We start from the raw sequence: 27,474 nt of genomic DNA, 5'->3' as shown, positions 1-27,474 counted from the left end.
AATACGTCGACTATCTTTCGAGGAGAATTATGTCCAGTCTTGGAGAGATCCGAGCGCTGGGTACACTAAAAGTGTCGATAGCCCTCGTACGATGTTACGAAATCGGTAATAGCGGGAAAAGAAGCAGCAACGCTATCTACGACCGAGTTTGTTTAGGTTTCGTCGGTTCCCGGCGTTCGTGTGCGTAAGTACGTCGCGGTATCCGCGTTTATAGTTCCTTGTGATCGTATAATCGGCCATTAAAATGCAATCCGAGGAAAGTTAAACGTTCGAACGTTTCGCCTTGGGTCTCCTCGTTCGGGACGAGTTTACGCATTATTTTCGTGCCGGGGTCTCCTCCGTGCTGGCGATCGGGTATTCTCGATTTTTATTTGGTATTCGCTATGCACGTTTAACCTCTTTACGCGTTTGTTCGAGACAAAGCTGGTATGCGGCTGGAATTCCGTGGCGCGTTTCGTGAACAGTAGCCAATAGAGGGCCCCGATGGCGAACGAAGGAACGAAAGGACGGAACGCGTGGAAAGACGTCGCGGTGTCCGTGCGGTGATTTGTGATGCGAAGACTGCTGGTAACTGCCACCCAAGAAGTTTTTCGGTTCTTGGTTAATAGCACGAGATACTGGACTAAGGAGCCTTTAAAAGTTTCAGACCCGGGGAGATAAGAGCGCCGCTAGAGAGGTTCCTCTGTTTTCGGTGAGACGAGGAAGGGGAGCGACGGGGGGAGAGGTTTATCAAAACTTCGTTCATTCGATTTACACGGAATAGAAATTGTTTTATCTAACGTCCTTAATGCACGGTTCCCGACCAAATTTATGTCCCGTGCACGAACACGCTTTCTATTGTTCCTCCCAACTTTTTACCACGAAACCGTTTTTCCGTTTAACCGAACCGATTCGAAAACGTTCTTCTTAATCTCGTTGTCCACGGTTCTCGTTACGGTGAATCGTGAAACACAGCTCGACAATTTCAACGGAATTCCTCGTCCTTTGGTCCAATTAACACGCGAGCTGACTTTTCGAGTCGGCTCGTTTCACATTCGCGGTGAAATTTTCGTCGTTACCGGCGCGACGACGCGACACGATTTTAATTTATGCGATACGGCTAAAGGAGCGTACACCTCTCGGTTACGTCCAGCGAAAGAGAGTCAATCGAAATCCTTATTACGATCGCTCGCTCGTAATACAACGTAATTTGTGTACCACTTCTTTACAATTCTTAACATATTTAAATTTATCATCTCGTTCGATCCGACTGTTTCACTCTCGAATCTCTAATGCCCAAAATTGATCTCCCCGTTTACTCGTTACTTCGAAGAATCGAGAGTCCCGACGAGTACAATTTTTCCTAACGAGAATACAATACACGTTCGATGGAACGATCTCTTTTCGAGTCTCGTGCCTGGAAGTACACTCTTCCTCGTCCCGAACGATCCGAATTTCTCTCATCTTGTCCCAATATACCGAAACTCGTCGACTCGTTCGTTTGTACCGTTCCCGAGCCTACGACGCTAACAATCGAACTCCTAGTCGTTACCGCGAAGAGTCGAGAATCTCGGTAGCAATTTTTCGAAAGGAGTATACGTCGATTCGATCGGAACGAAGACGTCGAGAAACGTCGGAACGATCTCTCCTCGAATCTCGTTCCCAGAAGCAGAGCGGAATCGTGTTCCGTCTCGAACGGAACGGCAGGTTTAACAATCTCGTTTATCACGGGTATCTCGCGAGAATGATTGCGCGTTCGGTGGTCGATCGGAGCACCGTCCTTCGAAGTGTGTGATACGTTGCTTTGTGTCGTTAGCCGATTCCTCGGGTCGTGAGAACGCGAGCGACCATTGGCCCCCTCGAGGCTGTGCCCTCCTTCGAGAGGCCTGAAATCCTCCTCTTCGCGGCCCGTTCCATCAACGAACCTGACACTTTCTCGTACCGTTCAACCGTGGCTTTTTCAGGTCGTCACTCGCGACCAGTCGTCCCGGTAATGGTATGCACGACCGGAGTCAGTTACACCGAGGTCGTTTCCGTGTCCTCAAGGAGGAATTTCGAGATCTCGCATCAGCCGTGGCACGGCTCTTGCGAGCCGTTGCGCGTTCACGGGAGAATTTAATTCCGTATCGTACCTACCGACAACGCTCGCGTAAAACTCGACGACAATGCCCGCCTTTCTAATTGTCCTTTACGCCACATGTTCTGCGAACGCCTCGGGACAATGTTAATTTTTTTTTTTCATTTTTATTCAATTCCCCCGGTCGTCGTGGCTGAAAACTATCTCGCGGCGGGTGTGTCGCGACGAAAGAACACGACACACTTGCGTGCGCGTTCTTTTCTTCTTTCGTTGAAAATTACGACTTCGAACATCGAACCTACCGACTCGTGCCACATTTGTATCTTTGAGTCGTTTCTCTTCCGTTCCAGTATTTTTTCTTTCTTTTTTTCTTTCTTTGACCTACGTACTCGTAATTTCCACGTACACTTACCCGTGTGTATAATTATATTTATACTCGCGAATTTCTTGGAACCGGGCGTCACGGAAGTCGGTAGAAAAACTCGTCAACGATGTGTTTACAAATTTCGTGTTCCCTCTCGCTCGGGAATTCGCCACCGTGTAATTTCTCTTGGCCCGAATCTTCTCCGTATTCGCGTCGTTAAGTGGTACTTCCGTATTTTTACAGGCACGGACGATTACGTTGCACACCTCGTCGGTTTGACGCTCCGTACCAAAGAGTCCTCCGCGCGTAGACAATCGACGTTGTAAACGATTTTCCACCTACCTCCGCAACAACGTTCACTCGCCCTTCCGTATCGACGCGCGAGGCTGCTTACCATATTTGTTCCAGATCGTAGGTATTTTACTCCGACCGTTGTTGCGCAACCGAGCCCGGTGTATTAATTTCGTAACGAGATCGCCGAGATTTATTTCTCGATTTATTTCCAATGCGTATCCGCCGCTGCGAGCCCGTACCAAAACCTATTGCAATATCTTCGACCGGCTTTCGCCCCGGTCGCTGGGTCGTCGAAACGCTCGAGCGGATTTACGCTTTACGCGCGTTTCGTTTCTTCTTTCTCTTCGCTCGTTCTTTTTTTTTTCTCTCCTTTGCTCCTCCGTTACGTTTTATCCATCTTCGTTCATTTTTCCTTCTCTATTTTTCCTCTTTTTCTTTCGTTCGTTTCTCTTTTTCCTTCTTCGTTCGTTTTGCTTTCTCTCTTTCCTTCTCCGTGTTTCTTCCGTAGCCGGTAGCTACAAGCGTCGCGCAATTTGGGTATCGCGAATTCCGGGAGCCTTATTACGCAGAGGGGGCCCCCTAGCAGCCCCCTCGCGCTCCGGTCCGATCCGTTTTCGGACGCGAACGCTCGTCACCGGCGATCATTAAATGCGAATTAATGATACAGCGGCCATTGTGCGCGACTCGTACCGTGCGTCTCCCCGGCGGCGCTTCTATTCGCTCGAGCGACGATTAGCGGCGGATTACGGGCACCGTGATGTCGGAGATAATGCGTGGCCCATTGAACGAGCCCGACCCACCGACTAATTTAAATCCAAACCGCGAAAAAGGACCCGGGCCGCGGGATTTTGCAGGGCGAAGCCAATTTCGCGATTTAATACAACAACGGACGAACCAACGGACGGACGGACGGACGGCCAGTCAGCCGGGCCTCCAAACGTCCCCCCTCGTCGTTTCAGCCCCGGTTACGGACGCGATATCATTCCCAGCCTACGTACAATATCACTTTGATGCGCCCTCGTTACGCGAAATTGTGCTCCACACAATGGATATTTCTGTCGGGCACGAAACACCCGGCTACCTGCGGCATCATGACGAATTTCGGGAGGATTCACTTCCGGGGGTAACGATCGTCGAGAACCCCCGCCACCTCTCCATCCACCGTCCCCGTACCCCGAGGATATTAATATTTGCAACACACCGCTCGCCACCGGTGCGCGTCTGCCCCGTGGCTCGTTTCGGTAACGACGAAACCGCATCGTCGTAAGAGTCCTTTCGTCTGGTTTTTATTTTTTACCAAAAATTCACATCGAAGGGGTGTTTTTTCATTTCGAACGTAATCTTCGAGCGAACGTTTGTCCACGAATCCGAATTTCCGTGGATATTAATATTTCGAAACGTATCCCGTAGGATTTTTGATTCTCGACGACTCGCAATTGGAAATACTATTTTTCGCGATCGTGCTCGCTTCGGGCGCGGGTGCAAAGGGAACGAGAACATTTTCCGAACGAAATATTCTCCGTTCGTTTCCGTGCGTTACTCGGAGCATCGTCCTCGACACTTTTCATCGCGATCGCGTCCAAGATTTAGCTCGCTTTACGAACCGCACGGATTCACCGGCACGTGATCGCGACGCTCGTTCCACCGATACCCATTGATAGCGTTCGGTGTTCTCGATGGGCACACGTGTAGAGGAAAGCGCACCGTGCGCGAACAACAATGGCGTATCGTTATAATGAGAAATGTCCGTAGCAGCGAGAAATGAGTCACTCCTCAGCGATCTGTCACTACTCGTGTCGGTCGTTTGTTTCCACTCGCAGTGGTCGTTGATTCGATCTTACAGGTTCGTTGTAAACGCGATTCGATCGCGCCTACCGACCGCGCGTTTACTAAATCCAATTCTGCCAATTCGTGGCAGCGGTGTCAATTTTCGCGATCGAATTTCACTGGAAAACCACCGCGGAGAGTTCCTTCGTCGAAACGCGGATCACCCACTTGGAATCGCTCGGATCGCTGCTACAGGAATACTCCGGCTGCTCCATTTCTTCCCGGTGATGGCCGAAGATTCATCGTCGCGATTACGATTTTCGTGAGCGGAGGCGCGAATACCAGCGGAGATTTATCATGGGCCGTGTATGTTCCGTTAAGGACGCGCCGCGCTGAAAATCACCGACTGGTTGCCCGGCCCCTTCGTCTCTCCTCCCGCTTCTCGTCTCGTCTCGTCTCGTCTCATTTGCTTGTATATACGTACATCGTGAGACGCGAAACAGAGTGGCATTGACGACCAACTCGGAGCGTGTAGCTCGCGAGCAACGGTAATACTGGCCGAAAGAACGACCGCCTTGTCCGGTTCTTGGTTTCCTATCGGCAACAGGATCGACGCGCGACCAGGTACGCGCTAATCGTAATCCCCCGCACCGTGGCCCAATTTTCGTCTCGCGCTCACGGACACGGTAATGTCGCTCGTTCGGCATCCACGTCCGATAAATACCCCGCGGGTCAGTGGGTGCGCGAGATGGCTCGTTTCTGTAACGAGTCCCCCCCCTGGTCGATGCAGAAGTAGAAAGTAGAACCGAAAGTAACACAGGGTGACGCCTAGCAGATTACGAAGCGCGGAGAATCGACCGGGTTCTCGTTCCAGCTCCTCGAAATTCAACCGGAAATAAATCGAATTTAATCGATGGAACGAGTTTCGAATTCAATTCGTTTCTCCCGAGTCATCGATTCCAGGGGGGGATTTACTTATCGTTGTGTCGTAAGATCGATGTTTCGCAACACGGACCGATGATATCGGAGATCGCGGAGCAATGGTACACAAAGTAAACTCTATCGCGATTAACCCCGGCCTGCTGATACTTTCGAGTCGTTTTTAATTTACGATCGTAACATCGTGGAAGGTTTCTATATTAGAGAAGCACAGATACACGGAGAACTGTAACCTATACCGGATACAATTCGAACGAAAACTTACCGAAGAAGGATGACACGTGTAACTATAGTAAACTTGCAAATGTTCGTAATTATCGATACGAGAAGACGTTACGACGAAACCGTTGAGTATCAAAACCAGTACAGTATCGTCGCTCCGTGGAAAAATCAGCCCCCACCTGGTATTGCGCTACCATTCGCGGAAGAGCACCATCGACAGCGTCCGAAGACTGTTGGTCAACTTGTTCGTTCCCTATTTATCATCCAAGTCCCATAGAAACCAGAGAGACGGAGTGGTACCTTGGAGGCTTCTTTGCGCTCTTCTCTGTTCGAGCGCTTTCTAATCGCAGACAGTCGCGTGCACGTGGTGCGCGCGGACCGCAAAAATGGGAATGGCGCTCGGTAGCGAAACATCCGCGACCGATCGAGAAAATCGACGCCGCTGCCGGTCGAACTGGCTCGGCAAAATGGGCGACGAGACGTGCCCCGTACGCCAGGGGGATCGGCGCGAGAGCGCGCTTCGATCCGCAAAAAACACGGGCGTCATTTTTATCTCATTAAAATCCGCTCGCGGGTGAAAGTTTCACCGCGACGACGACGAGGGGGATCGCGGTGGACGCGACTAGCAGGCGAAGGAACGACTTGGCCGCGATGGGCCCTGCGATCGTAAATCCTGTCGGTCGTGTTAGCGGCTCGGTGTACACACGCAGGTACGTACATTATACATAAAGGGGCATAGTAAGTCACCCGGCCAAGAGTATTTCCTACGCGGCGAGCCTAGGAGAGCGAGAGTAACGTTCCGCGGAGAGAAACGAGCGAGAGAGAACGAGAGAGAGAATACATAGACAGAGAGAGAGAAAGATAGAGAGAGGGACAGCACAGGGAGGGGGTGAGTCACGTCGCGCAGTGGCCACGAACTCATTGATCATTTCGATCACTTATGCTAATCTCCGCGGGGAAACTGGTTTGGATGCCATTCGAAGTAATTATTTCACACTCGCAAAGTGGCTGTTATTAGTAGCCGGGACCCCGTGGTACCGCGTCCGTAACGCGACTGTGCTCGATAGAGCAAAAGAGAAAGAGCGCACAGGAATGGGGTGAGGTCCCGGCTGGGTACGTACCTGGCGCGCGTACCGCCTGCACACAGGGTGTCTCGTAATCAGAGATCGATGTTACCGATATCGGTATCGTTAGCCGGCCGGTGTTATGCAAAAACCGATTAACCCACTTTGTTGACGCGATAGCGCTTCGTCGGTAGTGTCTTTATTACACGCGTTCGCGGTGAGAGCGCTTTGTCTCTCGAGAGTTTTTTTTTTTTTTTTCTTTTTTTTTCGCGTCCAATTGCGACAGGAGAACGTCGATTCGTTCCGCGATCGAGTCTCGAACGGATCTTGGACGACCAGGATTTTTTTCCATTTCCCTATCCCCGAAACGTTTCGAGAGTCTTCGGGAATAAATTTATCAGCAATGATGAATTGAATAGCAAAGTATTTCGTCTGTGAACGTTTCGACCGTATTATCTTTGTATTCGCGTCGTTCTCGTCGACGATATTTGACATCGATTTAGAATCTAAGAAACGAAACTGGGAAGAGTTCCCTCGGATGGAACCTACGCCGTTAAAATTTACAAACGTTCGAAACTTCGACCCGTACCGGTCCCCGTTACGCGTCGCGCGGTTCGCGTCCGCGAAACTTGTATTTCTTTTCGGAACAAAGCGATGATAAATCTTTCACCGCGAATTAAGACAACAATTGTCGAGCGTTACGCGGGTTACGATCAATAACGAGCTCGCGCGATCGACAGGCGGCCGTTTCACGGACGCAATAACAACGCCTCGACTCCGAGTGTTAACGTAATTGATAAGGCATCGGGGATCCACCGGCATTACCGAAAGTAACGATGTATTCCGGATCATTAAGTTAAGGCGTTGGGACGAAGTATCGAAGGTACCCCCGACGCACCAATCAATCTCCGCGTCTCCCTCAGGAAATGAGACTGAGAGGTCGACTTTTTTTTTCTCTATCCCCCCTCCCCATCGATATAATACTCGCTCCCGGTGTGCCCCCGTCCGTTCCGCTCCATTCCCCTCCTCCGAACGCGGAAACCGACGTATCTTTCGCGTTAACCTCGTTATTGGGACAAAGAACACATTCCGAGGCAATTTCGGAGAGGGGGACGACACCGAAATTTTCGCGCGGGCATTACGCGCGCAATCACCCGGGCACACGGATCGGAAATCAATTTTTATCGGGCCGCGCCATAGCAAAGGGTAACGGCCGTTCAAAGAACGGTAATGGATAATACGCGAGCGTAAAGAGAATTTTCGATTAAGCGTGTCGCGTTGCGCGCGCACCAGGACCGAACTACCTTCCCCCACTCCGGTCGCGCTTTACCGAGGGGCTCGCTTCTCGCGTAATCGGAGCTTGCCCGAATTTCGCGCGAAATATAATATCCACCGTGTTCGTTCTCCGAATACCGTAATCGGGGAATTATCAAAGTACCTCGGTTGGCGCGCTGAAATAATTTTAACGAAACGCCCCGGGGCCGTAAAGCTTTGAAATCGCATTCTCGCTGCCCGGCCGGGGATATAAAACGAGCGTTAAAACTACGCGAGGATTCTAGACGATACGACGCGACGCGCGGCAGCGACGTCGTTAGTCGACCGTGACGATCTTAAGTTCGTTTGCTCGTAGAATTACAATTCCCGGGACTCTTTCGTCGGAGTTTTTAATTACCCGGACCGTGAACACGGTTACGAGTAACGCCGTAGGGATTTATCGGACCGGGAGCTTTAACGCGATTCTTACGGAGGGGTCGCATTGTTTCGTTTTATGTTACGTCTTGAATCGGACTTTGAATCTATAGCGAGATCTACCGTTAACGATATCCCGTTGGGAATATCCCGCCCTTCGATTGCGATGATTCGTGGATAGTTTGAACATTAACGAAGAAAGGAAATACAATGCGAACGTGTTTCCTAGGAAACGATTACGTTCGGTGGACAGTCGTTAGGAAACGATCGGTTCCAGGCGAGAACAACCGGTCGCTCGGAGTCGCGGATCGCGACTGAGGCGCGATCTACGATCGCGCCTGCGCGGCGATCGAACGGAGTGGGAGTGTAGCCTCGAGCGACCGATTGATGTTGGCGCGACCCGAGCTATCCCGACGGAGATCCGACGTGTCCCGAAATTTAGGTGTTCGCGATCTGTAAATCGCGACGGGAGGGGGAACGAGTCCACGATCGCGGCCGATTAATAACTCCGAATATCCCCGAAGCGCGTACGTGCGCCTCGTACGTACACGTTGATTAACTAGCGGCGTTCCCTCTTCGCGGTGTTCGTCACCGGTGCAACCTCCTTCGAAGCAACGAGGCTTAACGACAACCGGGTGTGCATCGTGCGGGCAAGGGGATACGAAGGAAGAAAAATGCGCCGATCGACACCACGGACCGCGGATGATTTAACGACTCTCTCGAAATTTCGATCGGATCTCTCGGTTCGAAGAGGGATGAGAAACGAGTCGGCCCCGCGTCGAGGAAGCGCGGCGAGAGAGGGAGAAAGAGAGAAGGAAGCAGCTCGAAACGGATAGTCGCGTGTTCCGATGATTTACGAATCGGACTCTCGCGTATGAATCACGCGCGGCGTAATAAAGAAATGACGAGGGACTATGTATTACACTGTAAAGGGTTTTCGGCTTTGAAGAGTTCCGGGAACGGTCGATACGGTCGTCGAATGGCGTTCGTCGGGCCAGCGGACGAATTCGCGCGGTGAAAAATGCTCCTCTCGGACCGGGGCGTGTTTCGGCCAAGTTTCGCGAACGATATTCGACGGACGGTCATTGATTAAAAGATAAACAACAAACGGGGCCTGGACCGACACCGTTTATTCGACCGGTGAACGTTCCGACCGGAATTTTTGACTCCCTTTCGGTGCGATTTAAAACGGAAACCTACTCGACGTTAACAAATGCGAGTTACGTGCCCGAGTAAGAAAAAAAACACACCTAAAAAATTAACATAAAATCCAACCAGCGACGAAAGCGTCAACTCGTGATTATATGTAATCAAAATCACGGTAAAATTAATAGAATATTTACCCAAATCGTAGTATCTGTTTCACATGGTCGTTATAATTTATACCCACGTATTCGATATACCATCGCGTAAAAGTTTAGGATTAATAAAAGTCGGCTCGTTTGAAGTTACTTAAGAGCGAATCGTTAAATCGAAATTACGGTCTCGCGTTTAGAATTCGCGCGCGTTCGATCGCAACGAGGCGATTAAAATCTTCCCGAAATAAAAACCGAGGAGAAAGATTGGACGATTTCGTAAATTCGAATGTATCGGTGATTCCCCGTTAATTACTCACCGATATCGTTTTAACGTTCTCGCGTGATAAAGGAAACGGTGAACGGAGAGGGAAGGGAACGGGCTGGAAGGTTCCACCGGATCGCTACTGGCGCGTTTCCACGAGACAAAGCTATCTCGTGTCTATGCCCATATACCGACACAGGCCACGGTAGGTATTCGTATTTGTATACAATAGGGCATCATAATACGTAATCTGCCTAACGTATTCGCGGGCCGGGGCTACCTGAACATCTCCCACGTTCGAGGCGTACGTGCCGCCGCTCCGCCTCTCCCCTTTTTCATATTCTTTCCTTCCTCTCGTTCCTCTTCGCACTTGTTCGCACGTAGAGGCGAGCCCGAGACAAGGCTGCCGACCTTACGCACCTACAGCCACGTGTGAAACGCGCCTCCCTACGTCGGACGCGGATCGTACGGGGCCCTGCGGTTCGCGATCGGCCCGATTCCATTTATAATTTGCCGAACCAGCCGCAAATCGGACGTCACGGCCCGCCGATGTGTAGATTTCATCGGGCTCGTATTACTTCTGGCCTCCGCTACTTCGCGCCAACGAAATCGGGTTCGCGTACTTGGGTGGTCCGGTGTCGAACACCGCGTTCTACGAACCGTCGAGATCGGAGGTGCTCCGCGATAATTATCACCGCGACGCGTTTCCCGTGCGAAAAATTTCCGTATTTCTACGAATTCGAAGAATAGAAACGATGGTCGACGTGCGTGGTATTTCGTCGCGCGACAATTCACGCGGTAGGATTCGTTATCAAAGGTGACAGGATCCACAGAGTGTAGAATTCTGAAAAATTCACATTTTTGTCAATTTTCTCGAAACGTTAACGAGATTCCGGTAGCTCCGTGTTAATTACCTCGACCGTGAGTTTGCCATACTTATAAGTCGTCCGTCTGTTCACGAATTGCCAGCTCGTGTACAACCGTGGAGCGAATTTTCAAAGGAACCTTCGTCGAGATATTTTTCGGTAGACGCGATAACTCAGGATGCAGTTAATCGACTCGAAAGCACTCGCCGAATCCTCTTCCGTGGCGATAAAGTTCCCGGTGGATTTGCTTTCCGAAATCCTGGATTTCTCGACGGAACCCTGGAAGGTCGACACCGCCGTCGAGCGTCCAGGGTTCGCGAACCCTCGTTCGATGCTCCATTTCGCTTACGCCAACGTTTCACAATAGGCCCTTTATCTTTCACTTTCCGACGAATATCGTTACATAAACAAGCGGTTTCCCGCAACAATGTTGACGGTAACGCGAAAATCATGCTAACCGTGAAAGGGAGACTTGCACGACGACGAGGACGACGACGACGTCCCGCGGAGGTTTCGTGATTTGGCCGGAGGTGCATTTGTAATGCAGCGTAAAGAAAAGATAAAAGGGCGAGCGGTTCATCGGTGCTAGGATCAGCTACGACCGCGGTGGGGGCCACGTTGCGCTCGGTACCCGAGCTCACGTTTTGCAATATTTATAAGCCGCATTTCAATGATATTATTCCGCCCGTTTCATTTCGTACTCCGCCGCGTGTCCTCGCCAGAGGCCAGAAGGGAAACGAGATCCAACGCCGCGGAAATTCAAATGTCGTTAACCGCGATGACGCGCGTCCACGTTCCGTACGCCCTGTCACCGGGGATCGGTTCGAGATGCAAAAACACTCGTTGGATGTCCGAACGAAGGAATTCGCGACCTGGATTCGACGATCGTTCCTCGACTCGATGCACCACGCGACCAATGAACGATTTTCGACTGATCTTCCTCGTCCGACTGGACCGAAACTTCCGGACTAACGACGGAAATCGTTTTCTGCGTCGATTCCAATTTGTGCACGATGCATTTTTCTAATTTCGAACACCGTGATTTCCATTTGAAAAATATCGATGGATCGACCTCGGATTAATATACACGAAAAATTCGTTATCAAAAAGACACAATTCTTTGGTGTATAGGAATACCTATCCATTGGACTCTCTTCACTTGTGTTCACTGTTCTTGGTTTTGTCACGAGTGTTTATTTTACGTACGAAGAATCATTTAAACGAAAACGTTGCTGTAACGAGCGATAAAAGGAACAAAGAAGTAAGTCACCGTGGTTGGCTATTGTGCGTTCGATTCAACTAAAACGAACGGGTTTTGGCAGATCTACCAACAGTATCAACATTCGATCGCTGAATCCTCGTTAGTTCGTTTTCATATTTGCTACGCGATTCGACCGAAACCGATGGTTTTTTGGCAGAACTACCAACTGTATCAACACTCGATCGTTAAATCCCCGCTAGCTCGTTTCCATATTGACTTTCAGCCTCTGGGCGTTTGCCAGTGCGTTCCTGCATCAACTTCGTATTAGACGTTCAATTTCTGAATCGTTGCTACTTTGTTTCGCATCCACACCGTATCGATTCGTTCGTTCACTGAACCGCTGCCAGGGCATTCCGCCATCCTCGCTATATTTCGCGATACCGTGCACATACGTTACAAATGCCTAGACACGGTAAGTAGGTTATTTGTCGAATAAAAATTCACTTCCGTACAATTTGGATACAGTTTCGCGAATTTTTATCCGTGAATATTTTAATATTCGCTGCTCCGAGTGTCGGTGGTTTTGTAACGGTTCTCGAGGAAGACTCGAACGTTGGATCGAAACGTTGGATCGAAACGTTGGAGCATATTTGCACAATCCGTATAATTACGCTCCCGATAAATCTAACCTGGATTTGGCGATCAACGGTTCCGTGTCTCCAGGTTTATTTTCCTTCGGGCGCGTTGTCCGAAAATTCGAACTACTCGACCTGCGAACCACTTGGGTTACAAAACGTAGCGGAAATTCCTAAATCGGTTGCGCACGCTTGTACGCGTAACGACCAAAACCAGAGCGAGTCGGTGCACAGAGCACGAAGCAAACAAAAACGTTACGAGCAAATTGGTATCTTTATCCACGGCGAGCTAATCTGCGAGCGAAGAAAACCACGATAATAAAAATCGAACGGAACCAGTTCGCAACTTATTGGCCGATCGTAATTGAAACACGCGTACACGTAAAGGAGGGAGGTAGGGGGACGGTGTTGGTGGTAGTGGTCGTCGTCGTTGTCGTCGTCGTTGTCGTCGTCGTCGTCGTCGTCGCGGCGTCTCGCTAAAAAGGCCCGAGGAAAAAACTGCGGGGCAAGAGGAATAATTCGAGTTTATCGAGCGGGGCCGAGTCGAGCCCGGGCCACGGCCAATAAAATACGATTGACCGAGCATTGCGTCGGCCGAGCTCCGTACACCATAAATAAGTCTCTAAACGCGGCACGAATTACGGGAGGAACAAACTCTCTCGGGTCCTTCTACCGGGACAGGCGAACTTTTAAAATACAAGCGACCTCGGATCCGTGAATTAAGTTATTTCCACTAATCGGCTTCCGAGCGACGTATGAAATATACCCGATCGTAAAGTCGAACTTCATTTCGGATTCTTTGGTTCGCTCGTTCCTCGTTCCACCCTCGTCGCGGTCCTATTACGTTTCTCTCTCTACGTTTCTCTCTCTTTCTGTCGTGCACGCACGCACGCACGCACGCACGCACGCACGCAGGCACGCACGCACGCAGGCACGCAAGCGGACCCCGTTTCCCGCGCGTCTTTTACGATCCCCGTGGCCGTGCGACAACAACGAGGTTAAGAGTCGAGAATGAACTTAAACGTCGGCTACCGAACGATGGACGCCACGGGACTTTATGCCAGCTCTAAGCCGATCTTAGACCTTAAGACGGGATTAGTTTTCGAGCGCCTGGAAAAATCGAGGACCCCCGTTTCGGAGCAACGTTGGAGAGGACGTACGACCGTCCTCGAACGGGCGAATCGGCCTGGAATAAAGTCTTCTTAGAGAATTAATACCGAGGAAACGAACCGCTGGTCCAGGTGGTGTTCCCTTTCGCGCGATATATAGTCGTCTATCGAACAGAGAGATCTTTTTTCACGAGGATTCGTATATCCGTTGAAAATGGCGTCGAAATCGGTCGAACCGAGATCCGAGGATTGTCTTTGGGCGGTTCTATTGATTTCGATAGGGATTCGAGTCGCAGAGATAGAGTCGTCGAAGATTTCTCGATCGTTTCGAAGAAGCTGTGATTCAAGAAACCGAAACGTTTGGAAAATCAAAGCGATTTGAACCTATGAAAAAGAAATCGAAAAGATAGAAACAGCGACCAGTTTTCGACTCGAGAGAAGGAAGTATTTCTTTCTGAAAAAAGTTTCCAAAAACTTCTCGATATTTCGCGTCGAAATTGTACAATGAGCGTGCTGGATTTTTCTCGACCCTTCGTGTTCGAGTTATCGCACGCAAAACGGGAAGTAAATCGAAAACGTAGGAAAATGGGGTCGTTTCGCCTGTAAAATCGGCAGTTTTGGGAATTTCCTGGGAAACGGAACGACGTCTCGCTCGAGAAAGACTCTCGAAAGACGCGCGATAAAAGGAATTGATTTTTCGACCGAATCCCTCGAACGATCATCGACGAACGAATTTCTATTCGGCAGCCGAGCTCGCGAACGATCTCGATGGCCACCGAGAGACGAGATTCGCTCGTTTTCGTTCCCGCGATTAATTCGAGGCTTTCGTTTCTTCGGTTTCTTCTTGTTGCTCCCAGGCATTAGTTTTTAATTGGCATTATATTACGGGGACCGCTAATAAATATGCGAGAGTAAACAGAGGCCCATTAAGCGGGGCCGTAACGCGCGTACGATAAAACATTTTTATCATTTCCTCTTTAATGGAAGGACCCTCGTTGTATTTCAAGCGTCCATTTGGTCGATTGGTTCGTCGATCGTGAGATTTACGAGGCTCGCGGTTCGCGTTCGCGCGATTTACGCGTACCGAGGAATAATATTTTCTGCCCTTGGCTCGATCGGGGTAAAGTCGAGCCGTTTCGTAAGAAGAGGGCTCGCTCCGTGTGAAACTCGAACTTGTACGGATACTTGTAACATCGATAGGTACAATGGGAGAATACTTCTCGATAGACGAGAAAGATCTACGGGGAAACAGGTTCCGCTCGATTAATCCCAGTGACATTCGTTTTCTATAATTCGGTGCCGGCTGGCTCCCGTTCCGGATGATCCTCGAGCTCGCTTTCTAATGGTCCCCCGTGTACCGCTACGGAAAGCCCTATCTCGAGCATCTATCGATTTACCGTTTCTTTAATTACGAAGTACATCCAGCGCGCTGCTGGCAACGCCGAGAATCCTTTGTTCCGAGGAAGTCTACGGTATTTCCTTGTTTTAACAGTGTTGCTCGCGAACGGTCCCCGATGCAATAATACTCGATTTCGCAACATTATCGCGACTCCTTCGTTAATGGCTCTCTCCCCCTACTTCCGCCCATAGGTGGCATTTGGAATTTTACTTTCACCCGGTTGCAACTGCCATTTTCTTTTTTTTTTCGTACCTTGCAACGGAGACTTGTCGTAGTTGAAAACGAGCTCGAAGAATTTGTCGCATTCGACTTTGATCTTTCGGCGAAGATTTACTCTACGTAATTAAAATTTAGGCGACTATACACTCGGCTCACTCAGAAGGAGTTCTCCGGTGAAAATCGCGTTTAATATTTTCAACGCGAAACAAAGATACGGAACTTCGACCCCGCGGCTGACGCAATTTCGAATTTAATAAAATTCTTTTTCGATTTAAAACGATCTCGGCCCCTTCGAGCCTTTGATCGAACTTCCTCTCGCGAGTAAGAGCATTCCGTATTACCGAAAAACGCGAAACAATATCATTTTAGATCCGCTAACCGTAACAATATTCGATTACTCGATATTATAACCGAATCGAGCGATCGGGCGGCATCCAAGCTCGTTACTATTTTCAATAATTGCCAATAATTCGATAAATCGGAATTTCCCGGGCGGGGACATTGGCTCCCGTCCCCTCCAGAGATATCGAGGTCACATTTTTCGAAATTTTCTATCGAATAAAATTCCATTTCGCTCTAAATTAATTTTGGCCCCTTCGACCCTTCGGCCCGCCCTTTGTGCTCTCGCGTACAGAAGAATCTCGTATTATCGAACAAACACTTAAAATAACGTTATTTCAACGTTGTAACGGTCTTCGGTTACTCGATGCCCGTTGATATTTTCAACGGTTCCCGATAATTCGATAAATGTGAATTCTAGCGAGGAACGTTCTCTTCGGTTCTCCGGAAACACAGACGTCACATTTTTCGAAATTTCCTCTCGAATAAAATACGAACGTCGATCCAAATGAATTTTTCCCGTACGATCCGTTCGGAGCATTTACAGGACACGTTTCAATCCTTGCCACTCGACTGTTTTCAAGCTGCTCGATTTCTTTTTTTTCCAGTTCTCGGACATCGATTCGAAAATCTCCACTCGGTTCGAATTTCGAGTTACACGATCGTTCGAACACCTCCGTCCGATTCCCAGCGATCGATTTCGGTGGAGAAGTCGATCCTTTGCCGAACGCTGACCTCCGAGTACCGACGGATATGGACACGGAATGAAGGATAACGACCCACGCCCGTTCCGTGTTATTAATCGTAAACGTTCCCGAGAAAACGCTCCAAGTAGTAAAGCGATCTCGAGGAAAGTGCTAGACGCGGTGTCGACCGTTACGCCTCGAATCCTCGCGTTCGTGTTTCGTCTTCGTGAGTCCAGAGACCGATGCGCCTTCCCTTCTCGGGGTGTGTTTACGAGCCTGTGGAACACGCGTTCGCGCCATGTGCAAGGTGTTACCGCCAGCGTTTAACAAGTTTTGGTTAGCCGAGTGTCGAACCAGGCGAACTGCTCAGCTTGGGGGAAATTCAAAGATCGCGAGGACCGATGCGCGAAACGTTCTTACGGGACGAGAATGTTCAACGGACCGAGTCGAGGGTCCCGGGACTATTTACAACGAAGGTGATCCTTGTAAATTGTAGCACGATCGCCTGGTGTGTACAGTTACGTAGAACTGTTGAGATTTCCGCAAGTGTCGCAATCGTGGCTTCGCTGCTCCGAAAGACGGAAATATTGATTTATTTTTCCGCAAGCGGAGCGTCGACGGAGGTGGACCGATCGGAGCTGAGTCATGGAAATTCGAAGCTCGCGATAGGGGAGCCGATACCGCGCGAAATACGTTCTTGAGAAATTCGATGTTCCGGGCGACGACGATACACCCCGCGGTCCAAAACTTTAGGATACCTGCTTCGATGGAGAAACTTGTGAAACTTTTGAAAATTTAATTTCTTCGTTGCTCAGATTTACTATCTTCGACGTTCGACACTCGCGACGCGAGACATTCCTCCGTTCGATTCTACGAAAGTCGCGCAATCGTTGCAGTAGCTGCATCGAGGTTTCGTAGACCACCTACGGAAGATTCCAAGAACGTCGAAAGAGTCTCGAGAGACAAAATGTATCGCGTTATCGGCGACGTTACCACCGCGCGAGCGTAAACGCTTGGTCGAAGCACTCTGCAGAAGGAGAACCGACAGAGATGGATGCCGGTCCGACGTTAACGCGTAAAATCTCTCGTCGAGGGGCATAGATCGTTCGAAGGGGGGGTTTGGGTGCGCGCGCGGCGATATATAATTCATTAACAATTCGATTCACCGGGAACAATCGGATTCATTAGTACCGCGGCGTGGTCCCGGCTTCGACCGACCTGTCCGTCAGTCCGTTCGTCTTCGCCTCGTGAGAGGTATATAAATACGTCCCTTATTACCCGGCCGGCTCGATTATTCGTTCGACCAATCAACAGCCGCGTATCGCGCGCCTTCGCCGCGTATCCACGGAATCTCGGATCGATGAACGAAACACGCTCTCCCTCGCAACGGACGTTCGCAATCCGCCTCTCTCGTTCGTTCGTTCGTTCGTACGTTCGTTGGTTCGTTGGTTCGTCTCTCGTTACCGGGGTCCTCCTCCGACACGCGTCCCTCTTCGTCTTCTTTTCTACCTCGGCCCCGCGGCGGCCCCGTGGATGATAGACGCGCCACGGCCGCGGGGAGAGACGAGCGATACATCTTGCGCGAGGAAGATAAATCCCCCGGCCGGTACCAGCTGGACTTAGACGAACAATCGGCTAATGATGTCAAGGTTGAGCGGCCGCTTCGTTAAGGTAACGAAGTAATCCCGAATGACCGTACGCCGGTGACCCTGCAGCGAAACGTTTTCACGCGCTCGCGATTGCTACTTGGGTGTCCGTCCGGGCCCTCGTTCCAGCGACCATCGAAGTGGTGCTTGTCGAAGACGCTCGGGACTTTGGTTTAGGAAAATTTGTAACTTTCCAATGTCCGATTTGTCTCGGACAAGCGACCAGATTCGTTGTTCGAGATTCGTTTCGACGAATCTAGAGTTTTGCAAGGTACGACGCTTCGAGTAACAAACGTCTACGAGAAGGAATACACGATACTTGCTGGTGATATTTGTAACAATGCGTATTACGCTTTCAGTGTTTCGGATTCGAGACGAATCGGAGCGAGCTTCGACTAAATCGCAACATGGAAAAACTTGATCTTGACAATGCACTAAAGATTGACCTTGACACGAAATTTCGACCACGAGAACGCATTTCTAGACGATCGAAATCGCCCAAATTGCTCCTAACGTAAACGATCACCACCATTTTCATTCGTCGACTAGTTTCCGCTCGTTTTCGAAGGAAATCCACCGAGTCGAAAGCGGCTACCGGATGGAGAACGGAAAGAAGCCGAATCTACCGGTGCCCCCGTGGATACCTCGGCCGCGTGGCTTCAAGGTGAGCGCGAGAGGACGCGAAAAGGGGGATCGCGGTAGTAAAAACGTACAGGTGGGAGGATTAGTACGTTGGTCGAAATGGTCGGCGCCCGTTGAATGCATTTGGATTTCGTCCAGACGTAATACTCCGCGCCCTCGTGCAATGCCCATCCGTCCATACACTACCGTCGGCCCCGACCGTACCCCGACTAACCAACCATCCATCCAACCATCCGTCCATGCATCCATCCATCCATCCATACATCCATCCATCCATCTATCCATCCATCCATCCATCCATCCGTTCCATCCATATCTCCGCTCGCGGGCCATTCGCACTTTGCCAAGCAATCCTCATTCCCATTTATCACCTCTTCCACGGACTCTCTTCCTTTTCTATCTGTCTGCCCGGGTCTCTCCCTCGTTCTCCTTCCACGCGTCTCACTCTCTCTTTCTCTCTCTCGCTCTTTTTTTCTCCGAAACCCTTCGACTCCAATTGGTTTCTTTCGCGGCCCTCCACCTCCTCCACCTCCTCCTCCTGCTGGTGCTCTTCCTCTTCCTCCAGCGGCACCGGCGATGCGCGTTTCCTCGCTTTCTTCGTCTTGATCGCGACCCCTCCGATTCTCTCTTTCTCCGATTCCGTCTCGACCGGACTCACGTGTTTTCTTGTTTCTCGCTGGCTGGAGAACGTTGCGCCGACCGTGGGGCGGAGGGGGCGGCTGAAAGCGGGCCTTTCTCGTTCGGCGGGTAGGCAAAGGCGCTGCCGAAAACGCCCCGACTCGCCGAATAGACAGACGCTCTCGCGCACGCTTTATTACACGGCGAACAGACGGCAGACGAACGAACAACCCGGCTCGCGGACTCTCCGCCGTTGTGTATCTTTCCGTGGAACGGTCTGATAGTTGCGCTTCGATCCGTTTAATGGCCAGCTCTCTGAATGCGAGCTCGCCCCGCTCGCTCGCTCGCTCGCTCGGTTTCAATGAGGAGAGAGGAGCCAGAGGGTTTGCCCGCGCGCGTATATCCGACGGATCGCCGGGGGCGCACGAACAATAAGTTAATCAATCTTACGCGAGGGATTCGACGGTTGGAAAAGTGTCCCCACCTCCAGTTCCGTGGTCGTGCGTTCACCAGACGCTCCGAAATTTCGTCCGGTTCGCTCGCTTCGAAGTTACTCCGAGACTCTTCCCGAGGATTTCTCGACAATTTCGTGGATGGAATTTCGGGTACATCTCGGGTCTTTCGAGCCGATGAATTTTCGTTCGTCGACGGAATTCGCGAGAATCGTATCGCGATGCGCGAACAAACAACAAACCGGAAGACAACGGACAAGATGTTCTCGCAACGAATCGGAAGCAAGATTCTATTTCAGATAGCACGATCGATCGTTGTTTCTCTTATGGATTGCTCTGTGTAATTGCGTCAAATTATCCGAGTTGGGAACAAATATCCAGGAAAAATCACAGGTGTCTGATTCCGCACCCGGATAGACAAAGTTCTATCTCCCGTTACGGATATTACGATGGATCCTTGTCTTTATCGCGAGCACGTTGACGAAATCGAGTTCGGTGAAACACGGAGCGACGATTACGAGCCCGATAGTCTAATTCCGTGACGGGAACGTCGCTCGGAATAAATCATTACCGGCGCGACTTAACTCCCCGCGGCCGCGATTGTCCTTGCCCCATTTCGAAGGGGATGGCACGCGGTAACCCTTTCCTGTCGTATATCATTTTAATATGGCATTATTCCCGAGGTCTTCCGCCGGTAATCACGGACGATTATTGTCACGGCGGCCACCTACCGAGTGTTAATAAAGCCGAAGAAAGGTGGCAGCAGGTCGCCACGTTAACCCCGACTGCGCGTCTTGACATAGAGGAATCGAGATTTCGGGCTGTCCGAGCCACCATCGGTGGCTGAACCCTACCCGTGCGTGTATCGCGGTGGAATAGCCTCGCTTTGTCGGGGTCCTTTGGGATCTACGAGGATCCTTCCAGGAAGAGACGAGCGAAAGAAAGACTCTTATCTTTTGCGATCGCCGAGTCGGCCCGACGATCAATGCACGACTCAATAATGACGTCCCGGTATTCTCCGATGTTTTATTGCGATTATTATTTATTGTTAATTCGACTCCTCCCGAATCCCCTTTCGCCATTCTACACGGGTGGTAATCACGCCTCGAACAATGCGTTCGGTCTTTCGTGCACGGTGGTCCCCGCGAAGCCAAGTGACGAGGCGAGGAGACGAGTCTAATCGCGTCTTACCGACGCTATGTTCGTCGCTTCGGGAATCTTCCGCGACGCGTTCGTTTTTCGTTACTTTGCACGCGAGGATCGCATTTTTTTTACCATTTACGCTATACTCGTGCATACCGTTCCGTAACGCGACAATTTTTCACCGCTCGTTTCGATCTTGTCCGTTTCAAATCGGTACTGTAGCGTTCTAGGTAGAGAATTTTCGGAAATCTAATTTCTCCACCGCCATTCGAATTTATTCCATCTTCAACGCGCTGGGTCGAGGCTCGTACGGTGATCTTCGTCTAACTTTGTTTCTACCATATTACGAATACAAAGAATACTATATATTTGGGAATAATTTATTCGATGCTTCGAATCTACGATATCAGTCCGTGATTCTATTTTACGTTACCGTAATTCCTCCTTCGAATAGATTTACAACCGCTCGCGGTACCGTTTCACACTGTACACCGGTGGAACCTCGGCGCGCTGTAACTCGAGAAGAGAATTTTCTTTTTCCCCGGGGGGGAGAAAAATCTTTTCCCCGTCCGATGGAGTACTTTCGAATTCTAATTTACAAAGAGATAATTCGGTGCTTAACGGGTGGCGACCGTAAATATCCCCCGGAGAAAGTTCACCGTCTCCGAGACACGCCCCCGATGGAAATTCCAACGTATAAATGTCCGATACACCTCGCGCCGACCACCCGATCGTTTTTAATCGGCCAGGCGACCGGAAGTTTCCGCTAAAACGGTTCGCCAACGCGCGTGCGCGATCCTCGTGGAACGCCTCCGTAGGAAATTCCGAGAGCGTACGGCCATCGTCGAAGCGGACCGTTACGGCAAGGTAAACAACGCGTTCTCGTGTGTTATTACACGCGCGAGCACCGGCCGATGTCAACGGCCCGTTGCATATGCATTAATCGATATCACACGGCGTTCGATTAATATTTTATGTTAACGAGGGGACCGATTATCGGCGGAGATTATGCGCGGCAACGGGTGACCGACGGCGTTCCGTCATTATTATTAATTATGTCACGGGCGTCCGCGCCGCGCCGTGAGAATGAAATAACTTCCTATCGTAAACACGTCGATGATAATTATTACTCGACCGCCTAGGACCCCGGGGGCGATGATTACCGGCGTGGAAGTCTCGTCGAGGATATCGATAAATTAATCGCGCGTGCGCGTATATCAATTAAGCGTAGGATGAATCATTAATTCGCGGTATTCGACGTCCTCCTTGCCGCGCGGTTCGCCGGACGACTGCTGATTCCTTCGTCGTGGTCGCGGTCGTCGTCGTAGTCGCGTCGCTTCCTCTTTCCTCTTCGGTCGTCGCGACGCCGCGCGGATCCTTTCTCTCGGCGCGAAACCGCTGTCGCGAGGAAAAACGATCGGGGCGAACGATCTCGACGCGGTCCTGGACGAAGACACCGAGTTTCGAGGGAAAGTTTCGCGGTTTCTCCGCGTTTCGCGATAATCGAAGGGTCGTCCGGTTGGCGATCTCTCGAACGAGTCAGAGACAAGGGGGACGAGCGATCGGAGAGGCGATATTCAATTACCTAGGCCGACGATTACCCTAGCCGGACGGAGGTCAAGGATTCAATTTGTTAACGCACGCTGAAAGTGGCTCTCCGCGACGTCGTCTTTTCTTTTACCAAAGATGGCACGCGGAGAAACTTACGGTGTCACGTTACCGCGGAAAAAGAGGACCGATCGGCTGTCCGTTGATTGGACATTGAAGTCTCGCGTTCCCCGCGACTCGACTCGAACCGATGGGAACTTCACGCCTACGTCTCGGCCGCGAACTTCGAGGTCTTCGACGCGGGCACAAAAGACTCTCTTCCATCGACTGGGTTCGGATGGGAGCGAAATTGACGTACGCCTTTCGCATTAATTTAAACGTGCGCGCGCGCCATGGACGTAGTCGCCGATATCCACCGATATGCCCGTGCAACAAAGAATCGACGTGACTCGTGTTCGTCGCGTACCCTCCAAGGTCCCCCCGATCGGTTCGGTGAAAACCGAATGTGGTGGAATGTCGTTACCGCGACCGGGAAGAGTTCACGGTGAAATTGAAAGAGTCGTGTATTTATTGCGGATCGCGCCGGGTACGGAGTTACGAGTGTCGCGGCGAAGTAAACAGCTCGCGAAACTTTCACCCGGGCTGTTTTATTAGCGAGTTGTTGGGCAGCGAGTACGTTAGCTCGAGAGGGTGGGGAGAACGGAGGAGGAAAGAACGGGACCGGTTAGTCCGTTGATTGGGACATTGAATCGGGTGCACCAGACACGCGAACTGTCCCCTTTAATTCACGAGTTTGAATCACAATCGCGATATCTCCCCGGTACGGCGAAGGAACGCGCGAGTTAGTTATCGCTGCCGCGCGCCGTTTCGAAACCAGCGAGCTGGACGTTCGAGTGACTTCTTCCGAATGAGCCGCGAAACATCGATATCGCTACGACCGGGACGATCGTCGATTGATTCCTACGGAACGAAATTTCTTTCGTTCTTCTCTTCGCGACCTTGTAATTTCCTTTTCGAGTACGCGGAGAATCGTTGAAACCCACCCCAGCTGGACAACCGTCGATCGAAATACACGTCCCCGGCGTCGGTGAAAATTAACTTTCCGAGAGGTCCCCGAGATCTTTCTTCGAGTTTGTACATTTTGCTCGAAGTTCCCGGAAAATTGTGAAAACCGCTCGGTCGAGTTTCGAGAGGTCGTTTGACGCGCGGTAAGAAAATTCCAAGCGTCGACGAGAACTCGGAAACCAGCGACGCTTTTATCTCGACGAGTTTCCGTCGCTGGGAACGTTCCAAAGGTTCTCCAGAAAAATCGGTGGCACGGTGACAGCGGTCGTCGACCGGCTCGCGAGAATCCGAGGCAATTAGCGAACAATCGCGACGGAAGGCGATCGCGGAAGCTTTCACGGGTGTAGCTTTGGCCGTGTTCGAAGAAAGTTCTCGCTTGTTGTTCCATTGGGAGGATATTCGCGTCAGGTCGAAAGCGGCGAAAACGTGACGCGGAACGTCGTCCGCGTATATTCGAGCGGCGTTCCGCCGTCGGCGATAAATTTCGCGGTTCGGCCGCGCCAGCGGAACGGTGAACGTAATCACAATGGCCGGCAGTGCCGAAGTGGTAACAGGCCGCGGTCTCCGGAGGAGGCCAGGTTCCTCGCGCGAGCAACAACCGGAGGGCATTGTGCGAGATACCCGCGACGGCTATTCCCTTACGTAGCGCGCGACCAACGCGGACCAACGGAGACGCGCGGTCACAATAGACACGTCGTTGCGCACGTCTTCCGCCTCCCGGACAATGAAACCGCACAAAGCACCAGATTAACAATATTCCGTAAAAGCGGCCCCGGAAATAGCCGAGGTGCTGGAAGAAACCGACTCCTCCGCGGACGGACGACGATCAGCCAGGATACCGAGCGGTCGAGTAGCTGGCTCTCGAAACTCACTCGGAACCGCTCGATTTAACCCTTTCCGCTCAAAGTCGGGATATCCTAGATCCTGTCCAGGAGGACCTCGCGAGCTTTGCTTTAACCTTTATTCAGCGTTTGTTTTACCTTTCCAGGACGTACGACCTATTCTTCAAATGGACGAGACTATTTGTCGTTGTTTCTATGGATATTGGCGGTATAATTGGCGAAATAATTCTTTTCAATTCTTCCGGCAACTTTGGGAAAGAACTGTGCGTTTAAGGGTTGACCGGGCAATGAGGTTCGTTTTGTCGATAATTCCAGGTGCGTTTAATTTTTTCAGGATCTACGCTCTGCGATAGATAGGATATTTTCTCGGCTTGTTTCCAAATTGGACAAGACTTAAAATATTAAAAGGAAATGGTTGCGAGATTTTGTTGTGTATTCACAGCGCATCGAAAACGTGCGATTCGTTTACTCACTTTCGCGATCGCGCAAATCGTGGGTCGATGGACGCTTTTCGAGAATATTTTTTCCTAATCGTAAACCGCGGTCCATTTTCACGATCGAGTATCGTCGCGCGCGAACGTCGAAGCGCGCGATGTTTAAACGTAACGTCGCATAGAATCGGAAAGGAGTGAGCGCGCGGAGAGATTCCTCGGCGACTCCTCCGTCCGGTGTTTGAACTCGGGGATTCATAGACGGTGCGGTAATTACGTATGTAGTTTAATGTAATCAAGCGACGCGTCGAGCGATCTTACGCATCGCGTCAACGAGTAAACCGTCGAGTTCCAACCGAACGTGTTCTTAATGGCAGCGTGTACGCACAAGGAAGACTCGTCGGCGCATAGTTGGGCGACTATTAATTAACCCAAGTTACGCGGGGTGCTCGGGCAGAGAATGCTGCGTAACAAAGAATCCTGTTCCCGGAAATAACTAGCCGCGCGGCTCGAGGCGTTAAGGCGAGGATTTTCTCCCTTAGCGAGCGACTGCCGTCGTGTATCTCGCGGTACGCCGTATTTTTCCGTCGGTCTCCTCTTTCTCCCGCTTTAACTCAATTAAGCGATTCCACTCGCCTCGGTTCGTTTCTGTAAGCAAATATCGAGCGTCGATATCTAGCGTAACGAGTGCCGCGGATACGTCGAGAACCGGCGGAAGCTCGCGAATCGTCGGCCAAGGTGCGAGAGAACGCGCGAAGGTAAGCGCGGATTATTCTATCGTAAAATAAACTCTTGTTGCGCGAGGTTACTCGTGTTCCGTTCTCGGTTAATTAATTAAAGCCATCGGTGTGAAATATCTTCTATTTCCATATACCGAGGCAACAGTTTCGCGATAGTTGCTCGAAGGAAGAGAGAGTCGCGTTGTAACCGCGAACCGATCGAACCGAGCCACCCCGCTTTGATGTACCACGCGGACCAGACGCGATCCCGTCGACGAGATACACTCGTGGATAATTAGCCCGCTCGCGAACGACGCGGACCGAGAACCCAGAACACCATAAACGACGTTCTCCAAAAATACCGGCGGGCATCAAAGCCTCGAATCCGCTCCGAAATCCTCCTCCGCGCCCTCCGACCGCGGAAGGATCACAGGGAGTCGTCTCGTTTCCGGAAATAACCCGTCAAAGCGAATCTCGTAGACGCGATACGACGCTTGTTCCCCGTTCGCGGACCGCGACGACGCCCCGAGCGTCCACGCTTTACCCTCCGACAAGCTCGAAACCCTTGGCCCTCGTCCAGCCGTTTCTTTTAAAAGACACAACGCGCCGTGGAAAATTTGCAAATTACGTTTCTTCAAATTTACCCCCAAGTATTTCCCCGATTCGGGATCCAATCCGTTGGAAAGCTCGGAGAGTTTTCGCTCGACCGTGCGTTGCTTCTTAACAAGGGTATTTTGTATTACTTTTTGTATTTCGTTTTACCGCCTGAGTAAAGAATGCGATGAAACGTGATAAGATACCGATGTGATACAATTTTTCGAATATTCCGAAATTCCTCCGTGTTCTTTTCTACCCTTTGTCGCGTTCCCGAGTGATTTTTCCTCGCCGCGAAACAAACTATCAGAGACGTTTTCGATGGCTCTTTTTTAACGCGGGTACACTACAGTCGATGAAAAGTTGCATCGACGAGATTGGAGCGCACTACTGGAACGAAAGCGCAAAGGGTTAACGCGTTTCCCCCCCATTCTCGGAGAGGGCCAGCGCCCCACGCTACGTGTTCTCCGCTCGTTCGAGCGCCTGCCTTATCTCGTGGCCGCGTCATTACTCAATGACCGATGCGTTCGCCGGCGAAAAAATCATTAAGAACGCTCATCCATTATCGCGGTCGTGAAAGCCACCGTGGCATACGCCGGGGCCGCGCGAACACCTTCGACGATCGTTTCGGTGGCTCTGGTGACCGGGATATATCTTTCTTCGCGAGACAACCGCGCCGAGGCGTTTCGACGCGACCGAGAATCGATAGTCTTTCGATCCGCGCGCGAGAGAGAGAGAGAGAGAGAGGGGATCTCCCCGCGGTATATATCTCCGGCCGCTGGAACGCGTCGAGAAACCTGCAATCTTTTTTCACTTCTTCCTCGCGTATCGCGCCGGATTTTTAAACGGTCCTACCAGTGGTTGTACCATTTTAGAACTATTCGATATTAAAACGAAAAAAAAAGAAAATATTAAACCCGTGTCCATCGAAATTCAATGATCGTAATTCCACCCCGATGTACGTTCCCACGATCGGATTGAAATTCGCGATCGTTTGTTATCGACGATTTATCATTCGTTAGCCACCTTTGCCCAATCACGCGTATCGGTGTTTCGTCCACGGTGCACGATCGCGATCATAATCGTTATTACCGGCATCGCGCGGTGCAATTTCCCCGAATCTAGAAAAAGACTATCGATTACCGAGCATTCACCGATACCGCACGTTCACCGGATATTTTCATATCGTTGTAACAGGTTATCCACCGGTTGAACCGATTCGAACGCATCGTTTCTCGTCCAACGACCGAAGTTAAACCTCGTTGGGTCAATGACTGGCCGGTTCACCGTCCCGGGAACTCCCGTGCTTGTAAATCCGGTGGTACCGACCTACCTACCCACCCGAGGATCTCGCCTAAATGTACG

This window comes from Ptiloglossa arizonensis, chromosome 9 (assembly GCF_051014685.1).
Source record: "Ptiloglossa arizonensis isolate GNS036 chromosome 9, iyPtiAriz1_principal, whole genome shotgun sequence".
Classification (NCBI taxonomy): Eukaryota; Metazoa; Arthropoda; class Insecta; order Hymenoptera; family Colletidae; genus Ptiloglossa; species Ptiloglossa arizonensis.
Note: the sequence above shows the minus strand (reverse complement) of the source record.